Source organism: Athene cunicularia (assembly GCF_003259725.1).
Source record: "Athene cunicularia isolate RWA chromosome 8 unlocalized genomic scaffold, athCun1 chr8_part1, whole genome shotgun sequence".
In the NCBI taxonomy this organism is placed as follows: domain Eukaryota; kingdom Metazoa; phylum Chordata; class Aves; order Strigiformes; family Strigidae; genus Athene; species Athene cunicularia.
In genome coordinates this window covers 35,277,941-35,285,828 of record NW_020799109.1, presented here as the reverse complement: position 1 = coordinate 35,285,828, position 7,888 = coordinate 35,277,941, and the positions used below count along the sequence as shown (strand labels likewise).

The 7,888-nt window shown below is 38.6% G+C and overlaps 1 protein-coding gene across 2 annotated transcripts in view; it reads left to right on the top strand.

The window, feature by feature from the left end:
• The first annotated feature begins 18 nt into the window (after nucleotides 1–18).
• BRINP3 (BMP/retinoic acid inducible neural specific 3) overlaps nucleotides 19–7,888 on the top strand; it is a 243,663-nt gene continuing 235,793 nt past the window's right edge. The window contains exon 1 of one of the 2 annotated variants that reach the window (XM_026854113.1): nucleotides 19–461. The gene's annotated coding sequence lies outside the window, so the exon portion shown is untranslated. Of the gene's footprint in view, nucleotides 462–1,191; nucleotides 1,415–7,888 lie in introns of those variants that run through there. The other variant, XM_026854115.1, reaches the window with a different exon arrangement.

Below are 7,888 nucleotides of genomic sequence, written 5' to 3'. Positions count from 1 at the left end.
CACCGGGCCACCCCCCTCTCGCTGAAGCCTGGTCTTTGCTCCACCTGGCCCGGCGAACCCTGCTCCTCCTGCCCGCAGCTGACATCCCGCAATTTGTTATTCTTTCCTTGAGCATCATTACCATCACCACCAAAACACCCACCCCAGCACTAGCAAATCCGATTCCTCCCCGCAACTCCTCTTGCTATTCGGATTTCCTTCCCACTCTCCTCCTCCTCCTCCCTCTTCCCCCACCCCTTTCTTTGGGTCTTGAGCCTGTCTCCCCACACACACACACGCACACGCACGGTGGGGATGGTTTGTTATACTTGCTGCTGTGCCACGCAGAGCTGCTGATGGTTTCCAAAGTCCCACCACCACGCAAAGCCCTCCTCTAGCTGGAAGCCGAAGATCATGGACTATATGCTTGGAGTCGGGATGCATTTTGCTCACAGCCAGTTCGCTTCCTGCAATTTCACCCGGTGAGTAGGTTTTATTTCACGTTCAGATTGCTTGTTTTGCCACAAAAAGGACACTTAAGAAAAAAAAAAAAAAAAAAAAAAAAAAAAAAAAAAAACAAAACCAAAACCAACAAACCCGTCTCCGTTGCCTCGCTTTGCTTCTGAACCTTTCAGTCGCCCGGCTGTCTCCACTTACTTTCTGAACTCGGAGAATTCCCGAAGCACCAACCCTGCTTGCCCACATCCAGCCGGCTTTAGTCACCGCTCCCGGCACTAAGTTGCAGAGCCTGCACCGCAGTCTCACTGCCGACCCTTTGTCATTCCACTGCTTATTCGTCACATTTTATTAACGTTTTCGTCAGGCGCTGTACCTGCTACATTCTCTAGTTTAACCCTTGCGGATACAGCTGCTCGCCCTGATGCTGGAAAGGCTCAGTGTTTGTCCCCGGGCAGGAGGATGAACAGGACGCGGTGGTGGCTACTGCAGGGACCTGTGAGCGTGTCCAAGGGAGTGTCTGGGAGTCTGCGTGGGGAGAAAAGGTGCAAAGTTCATCTTCCCCATCCCCCGAAGAAGCTTGGACTGCCTTGGGGTGGAGGAGTGTTCTCCAGAAGGGACGGGAGCGGATTTCCAGCCCTGATGAAATCCGTCCTGTCGCTCCCGCTGGAAGGGGCGGGCGCTCGCCCCGCGCCAGCTCAGAGACCACCCGCCCGTGCGGTCCTGCCGGGGCTGCCCGCGCGGGGAGGGAAAGAGTTAACGGGGCTTGCAGGGGGCTCCGAGCAGGATCCTGGTGTGCGCCTCACTGATGCACCAGCCGATCCATGGCAACAGGAGCATGAACTAATATGTAGCGTGGTGTAAAACCCGAGGTACAGAAAACAGAGTGCAAACTAGCATAGTGCGTTGGAAGACAGGAGATCTGCTTTTTGGGGCTACGATTTCTGTGCTACTTAGAGACCATCATGCATTTAAAAAGGTAAGGGCTTTGTGACCTGTAGTCTGTACTGCGGTTCACTTACTGCAGAATTCAAGTGCATTTTCTGTGTACTTTTCATTACATTTAGCGCAGAGTGGGAAAAAAGTGGAGTATGGTACGATTTACTGGTTGGGAATTTTTTTGGAAGACTGCATCAGCTTCAACTTGTAATGATTTCTTTTAGAGATTAAGCAAGTGTGTGCATGTGAAGTAAATTCATGGGTAGCAGAATCATGTAATGTATGCGATAAGTGAAGGCTGTTCTACTGTAGCATCAAAACCAGTCATGGATACATATCATATGAAGGCCAACGCGAGATGAACCTGGTTTTGAAAAAAAAATATATAGAGAGTAATTCAGGGACATGTATCTGACAAGCAAGTTTGGCAGATGAAACAGAAATAACTTAGTTCCTAGAAAACCTCATGTCTAACTTTATTTAAATATAGCATCACAAAAAGAATGCTATAAAAAGAAATGAAGTAGAAGCTTATAGAGTCTGCATTTTAAAATATGAGTGACTGACACATTAAGTATACAGATAAAGCTAGAGTGGCCCTACTCATATTTGCAAGACATAAGAAATAACTTTGGAGGAGGAATCCATTTGGATATCAGACTTTACAGACTGCTGTCAATGCTCAACTCCAGCCATACAAGGGGTTACTCATTTTAAATAGATGCTCTCTCAGCTTTAGCATCAGACCTGGCTTTGAGAATAGAAACATTTGGTTGTATCTCATCCCCTCTGCATCTAAGTGTGGCACCAGAACTGTAGTCTTAGATGCTGCTGCGGTGCTGTCCAATTATCAGCGTTCCATAATGAAACTACCTAAAAATTCTTGCCTTCAACCATTTTCCTCTCTAAATCATGTACATAATTTAATTGAGGGAGAAAAAAAGAGAAATATCTGCTATATTTTCAGTAAGCTGTTGCACCTCCAGTGAGAGCTAACCTCCCCAACAGATGCTGAGTTCACCAGAGTTGTGTTTGGGGTGCTTGTACATGAAACGCTGAAATACTGTGAGTGAAAACATTAACTAGGAAGCACAAAAACAACCAGCTGAATGTTTTGCAGATCTCACTGCAGAAGCCAGCATTTGTACAACAAGCCAACAAAACAACTTGAGGATCTTCGAGTGATGTAATCACCCCATCTCATCCTTTCTGTTTTTGAAAATTTAAATTTAAATTTTTGAAAATCTAAATGGAAAAATGGGAAGATCAATCAATTCACAAGTTTTTGTTTAGAAGAAAAAGGGAGTAGTGGGAAGTATTAGGTAACACTTTCTGGAAACATTGTTTTCTTCTTGTCATGTATGCCTAGTGCAGCCTTTATTGTTCCCAAAGCTTTGTTTCTCCTCAAAATCAGGAGTAAACATTGATTTTTTTTTTTTTTTTTCTCCTCTCTTATGGAACACTAGTAATCTCATATGGGAGCAAATTCACCAGATATACAATTTGACAAGTAGAGCCAAAATAGTCTTTCAGAAAGGTTGCATTAAGAAAACTGTCCTGTTAGACTGCTGCAGGTAGTACCTTACAGCTAGACATTTTATGAGGAAGTTATCTTACTCTTCTTCATCTCATCCTGAACCCTCATAAGAGGACCATTTTTAAAAAAACAAAAATTGCAACCACATTGTCTTCATAGCATTGTTTTCCTATTGTTCAATATGTCTGCTGTTCAGTGAGAGCCTTATCTTGCACAATTAAAGGAGATCAGAGCATTGCTATTAACTTCACTGAAAGCAAGATCAATTTCCAAGATAATAATTTGGAACTAAAATGAACTTCAGTTTTAGAAAAAAACTCCATGACCATCATGAAGTTACATGCTGCATACTGAGCAGTGTAAGGCTTTGCATATCTCGAGTCAAATAGCATTCAAATACTAAAAAAATATAAAGGATTTTTATTCTGATCTTACATTGTTTAAGTCTCAGTACTCTGTCATCATTGATAAATCAACATTTTTCTATATGAAGTTGAGGAACATTATGAGAGCTCCATTTTCTGAAGTCCTGCACTGAGCTGCAGGTTTTCAGTACCTTGCATCTTAAGTCATCATACTGCTGAAAACTCTAATGTGAATAATTTGGTCTCCTAGTTCTGAAAATAATCATTTATATGTACCATAGTAAGTGTGTATACATAAGCACAGTTTGTATATACATACGGGTACATAGATATAAATATGGATGATAGACACTGCACATACCCACCCATTAATCCCTCTACACACATGGTATATTTACTCTTTTGCCCTGGCTCATACCATGTGATTGATTATTCAGCACAGTCTTTTTCCTGTCTCCCATTGAGAGTCTCCACTTGCTCTATGTGCCACAAAATTGCGTGCTGACAAGAGGAAAGAAGGACACTGACATGTCAAAGCTTTGCATGTTTAACTAATGAGCTTCTCACAAAGGTCACAGATTTTGTTCCACCTTCAAAAGAAGATTGACCAGGAAATATATACTGTTAGCTAAATTAAGACTATTAAACTGTAGTGGTTTCTCTTATAATGAGGTGAGATTCTAAGACTCGTCAGTCACCTTTACTGTAGCAGTCACATTAGTGGTGATTAGAAAATTCTGCTAATTTGCAGTAACACCTTCACTGCCACATCTACCAGTACTTGATTAATGAGAAAAGTGGTTTTCAAGGTATTTATTATACATTTTCAAGTAAAGAACTTAAATCTGGGGAATTAGAGCACTACTCTATACCTTTAATCCCATATTGTTCATGACTACTGACAACTCTTTAGAGCTAATTTAGCTCTTTCAGTATTTATAATCTATTGGAAATAACAAAAACACCTGGTTAATTAACATGGATGACCACTCTGAAATAAAATGGATTATTAAAATCTGTTATAAATATGTTTCTTCACCTTTTTCTTCTTTCTCTATTTGAGATCTCTGTTTCTAAGGAGGCTTAACATCACTGGTGAAAAATACTGCTGCATGCTGAAAAATGGTACTGGCAGCCCAGGAGTCTATCTTTAATTACCTGTTTTTCACTTAAAACATTATTGGTCCCTTACCAGTTTGGAGGACAGAACAAATATTTATTACAACAAATCTTATATTTAATAAATTCAATTTTTTTTTTTTTTTTTTTTTTTTTTTTTTTTTTTTTTTTTTTTTTTTTGTACTTAAAGTGCAGCCCTAAAGGTTAGAATTGCTGAATTCTGAACATGAAGTTTCACATACATGTAGTTTATAGATATATGTGTACTTTAGCATCTTGACTGTGATCATATCAGCACTTGTACTTACTACAGGAAAGATTTTAAAACAGTGTGAGGAGAATGTCAGCATTAAACCTTTCGTTCTTCCATCCCGATCTGCTGGCTGATCTACAGGGCAGAGCTAATACCCACCTCTTTTCCTCAAGAATGTGTAGATGCTCAGCATTTCTTGGATTAATCACCTTATTCCTTAGTTTTGTACCAACATTTCTAATGAGAATGCTTGTTTATGTAAAGTAGCAATGTTTATGGCAGGGCAGCAGAGACTCATCCTGCTGCCAGCCTCTGGAGACTATGAATTTATTTCACATAGAACCATTAGTTGGTGATGGCCATTAGTTGGTGGTCTTTTTTTTAATCACTGCTCCTGTGGGATATGAATTTGACTCATTGGCTTAAAAAGTAAAAGCTTTAGTAACTTACTAAGTATCCTTTAAGCTATCTGTTAGCATAAGTTCATTAGCTCGATTCACATTAGTTGAAGAGACAGTAATGGCTTTTTTTGAAAAGTAATCTTACTTATAAAACACCTTAATTTCTTCTTACTGGTTTGTCTTGGTTAGGTAAAGTCTAGAACATTTCCTTTTCCTCAGTCTTCCTCTAGGGAAAAAAAAAAAAAAAAAAAAAAAAAAGGCTATAATAAAGAACCTATGTTCTGCATACTTAGAGACTGCAGTGATCTGTAATCTCTAATAAACAGACTATGTGTCTCATTCTGCACTAAAAAGACACTAGTTGAAAGTTTAAAGCTTCTGAGCATTAGTTTAGCACCTTTTGACTAAATCTGAATGTGTTTTTCTATGAGCTACAGCGAGAAATTTTGTACCAACAAAATTGATAATTTTGTACTAACATGGTTTTAGACTACTACATAGCTAAATTAAAACAGTAGGGAGATTGCAATTTGTGATGAGATACTAAACCCCAGTCTTTTTCTACTTGTAACATGATGTTCACAACAAAGACATCACTTAGCAGACATATTTTCTCTCTAATTTTGTAATTTCTTCTAAACTTGTGAAAAATCAAGACTTACAAGGAAGCTTTGGTGTGATATTTATATGAGATAGCAGGCTGCCAAGTACACATGACATAATTATTACTTGTACAATCAAGTTTGTGTGTTGTCTGTCCTGAGATGCAATTAGGTCCAGACTGGCTTGCTGAAGCTTTAATCTTTGCTCAGTCAGCCATAAAGTCCTTACTCTCACTATAAAAAATTAATAGCTAATACATGAAAATTTAAGAGGACCTGGTTAATGCCCATAAACTAGCTACAGGCTTAGAATGTTGCGGCAAAGGGACTTAAGAAGAGTCATGCAACAGTGTACTACTGTGGGATCAGATGTAGAACCACAGTCTCTTGAATCCTCTATGAGTCCTGTCTCAAGAGCTTGCACAACAGAGAACAAGTTGTTTCTGACAGGAGGGTAACAGTGGTGTAAGTTTATAATTTTTTTTCTGCTAGCATAAGTAAGTTGAAGCTTAGGAACCTGAAAGGAGTTTTAACTATCTGTTTACACCAGCTGAAAACCAGATACACCATCTGTGAAATCAGGGTAAAATATGTTGTGAGCTCTGGAGCACTTTTGTCTGAAAGACATGACAGAGGAACAAAATAAAAACATTATCATTGTATTAGATATTAATGTTAAGAAATAAAATATATGAAATAATCCATTTTTACTCCAATATATGCAGCAAAGCACACAGAACCAAAAATGCCATGCCATTAGATCTTTCTGAAATTGTTTCTAATTAATGGTCTAAACTGTAAACACTAATTTTTCACATGGAAAATAAAATCAGTAAGAGTATAAATCCTTGATCAGGTATCACCTATATAACCCATGCCTGAGACAGAGCTCTTAAACTGAGAAATTCATTCTTAGAAATAAAAAAAACCCATTATTTTTCTGATAATGTTTTGAAGCAGAAACAGGATTATCAATAGGTTAGGTAATATCTGAAGAGATGGAAGTACATGAAACTAGGCTTCAAGATGGATTTTGTAAATATGCCCTCGTTACAGTCGACAGAAGTCATTGCTTCTTTGGTCCTGTTCTTAAAACCAGAGAACAGCTACACACCATTATTTTTTCTCTTCATTATTGTACAAACAATATTAGCACTCTAACTGCTTCAAATAAACTTCTATTTTTGTCTGACACTGACAATTCCTTTCTTCTCCATCCTTTTCTGAACATTTGTTGCAGAATCTCCAGAAACAGACATTTTAAGTAGCAACAAAAATAGTAAGCCACTCTGATAGTAGAACAAACATCTTCATTTTTATTTTATTATATTTTTGTCATCGAACAATTCAAAAGTACTCTGTAGACATACATGTTCAGGTTTTGCAATACTTTTCTTGCCTGATGTCATGAACAGAAACTATAATTTAAAAAGGTTGAGGGACTTGTCAGTGGTTATACAATAAAATTAGAGCTATACTTAAAGGTAGGTCTGCCCCAAGTACTCTCCATCCTCTATAAAACTGAATCTTCTGTTGGAGAGCAAAATTTCCTCCCACCCCATCTCCTTTTAGTGTGATGTGAATCCTTCTGCACTAGAGAATAATCAGTTGCATTTGGATTGGTCCTCAGACTTGAAAACCTAGAACTTAAAGCCTCAGTGTAGAACCTGTAAATAGCTACTTCCTCCCATTCTAGATGGCAACACCTGAAATAGCCCTGGGGTGTAAAACTAGTAAAAGGATGAAATTAAACAGGTAAGAGCTGTTTGTTATTCTGATGTGGTTTACTGGATATTGCTAACTTACATGTGTCTTAGTGTGCATGCTCTTTTCATAGCCAGCTGATACTTAGGGGATAAATTGGGCCAGAAAACTGTCTGGGCACTAAGAGTTAAGGGTGAAAAGGAGATATACTACTAGGACTACTACTTCATGATTTTCCAGTGATAGTTTAATATTTAATTTTAGGGTGTACTCTTTGCAAATCCTAAGGACCGACTTAATTGCCATTAAAATGCATCCAATGAGATTATCATAGCAGAGCATATTGAACATTTTTAAGTTAAACATTGAGTTTTAAAAAATTCCAGTAAGCTGGAATCCAGGCTTCTAAATATCTGTCTCCCATTAGGATTTTCTACAAACATGAATGCTCCAGTATGCAAAATTGCATGTCACAGTGATAGATGTCAGTTTGTGCCTGAGGAAATACCAGACCACAAACTTTCCCTGTGCTG